Source organism: Rhincodon typus, chromosome 46 (assembly GCF_021869965.1).
Source record: "Rhincodon typus isolate 14 chromosome 46, sRhiTyp1.1, whole genome shotgun sequence".
In the NCBI taxonomy this organism is placed as follows: Eukaryota; Metazoa; Chordata; class Chondrichthyes; order Orectolobiformes; family Rhincodontidae; genus Rhincodon; species Rhincodon typus.
Window position 1 is genome coordinate 6,067,372 of NC_063377.1, and position 1,231 is coordinate 6,068,602.

A 1,231-nucleotide genomic window follows, 5' to 3' on the forward strand; every position below is an offset into this window, starting at 1 on the left:
TGAGTGACAGAGACTGTGCATGACTGAGAGTGTGCGGGAGTGACAGAGACTGTGCGCGAGTGACAAAGACTGTGCTTGAGTGACAGAGACTGTGCGTGAGTCAGAGTGTGCATGAGTGAGAGAGACTGTGCGTGAGTGGCAGAGACTGTGCGTGAGTGAGAGTGTGCATGAGTGAGAGAGACTGTGCGTGAGTGACAAAGACTGTGCATGAGTGACAAAGACTGTGCATGAGTGACAGTGTGCATGAGTGAGAGACTATGCGTGATTCAGAGTGTGCATGAGTGAGAGTGTGCATGAGTGAGAGAGACTGTGCATGAGTGAGAGCGTGCATGAGTGACAGTGTGCATGAGTGAGAGACTGTGCATGAGTGAGAGAGACTGTGCATGAGTGAGGGAGACTGTGTGTGAGTGAGAGAATGTGTGTGTTTGAGAAAGAGCATGTGTGTTTCAGAGAGAGTGTACGCATGTGTGTGAGTGTGCTTGTGTGTGAGTATGCGAGAGCGAGTCTGTGTGTGTGAGAGTGAGAATGTTTGTGTGTGAGAAAGTGAGAAAGTTTGTGCGGGAAAGAGTGAGAAAGTTCAGCTGGGAGAGTGAAAATGTTTGTGTGCGCGAGTGAGCGTGTGTTTCAGAGAATCACAATGTTTTTTGTGCGTGTGAGAACATTTGCGTGAGAGTGAGAATGTTTGTGTGTGAAAGTGAGAACATTTGTGTGTGAGAGAGTGAGAATGTTTGTGTGCATAAGCGTGAGAACATGCATGTGAATGTGACAATGTTTGCGTGCGACAGCATGAGAATGGTTGGTGTGTGAGACAGTGAGAATGTTTGTCTGAAAGTGTGTGGAAGTTTGTGTGTGTGAGTGAGAATGTTTGTGTGAGAGAGTGAGTAAGTTTGAATGTGAGAGAGAGAATGTTTTGTGTGTGAGAGAGTGGGAGTGTTTGTGAATCCAAGAGTGAGAATGTTTGTGCCTGAGAAAGTGAGAAAGTTTGTGCGGGAGAGAGTGAGAATGTTTGTGTGTGTGAGAGCAAGAAAGGCTGTGTGCGAGAGCGAGAAAGGCTGTGTGTGCGAGAGTGAGAAAGGCTGTGTATGCGATAGCGAGAAAGGCTGTGTGTGTGAGAGCAAGAAAGGCTGTGTGTGTGAGCGTGCGATTGGTGTGTGAGAGCGTGTGCATTTGAGTGAGAATGTTAGTGTGTGAGAGAGTGTGTATGTGGATAGTGAGAAACTGTGTGTGTGAG

The 1,231-nt window shown here is 47.4% G+C and overlaps 1 protein-coding gene across 1 annotated transcript in view; it reads right to left on the reverse strand.

The window, feature by feature from the left end:
- The window catches only part of lrrc71 (leucine rich repeat containing 71), a 27,691-nt gene that overhangs the window by 12,768 nt on the left and 13,692 nt on the right, over positions 1-1,231 (reverse strand). The window lies entirely within an intron of this gene.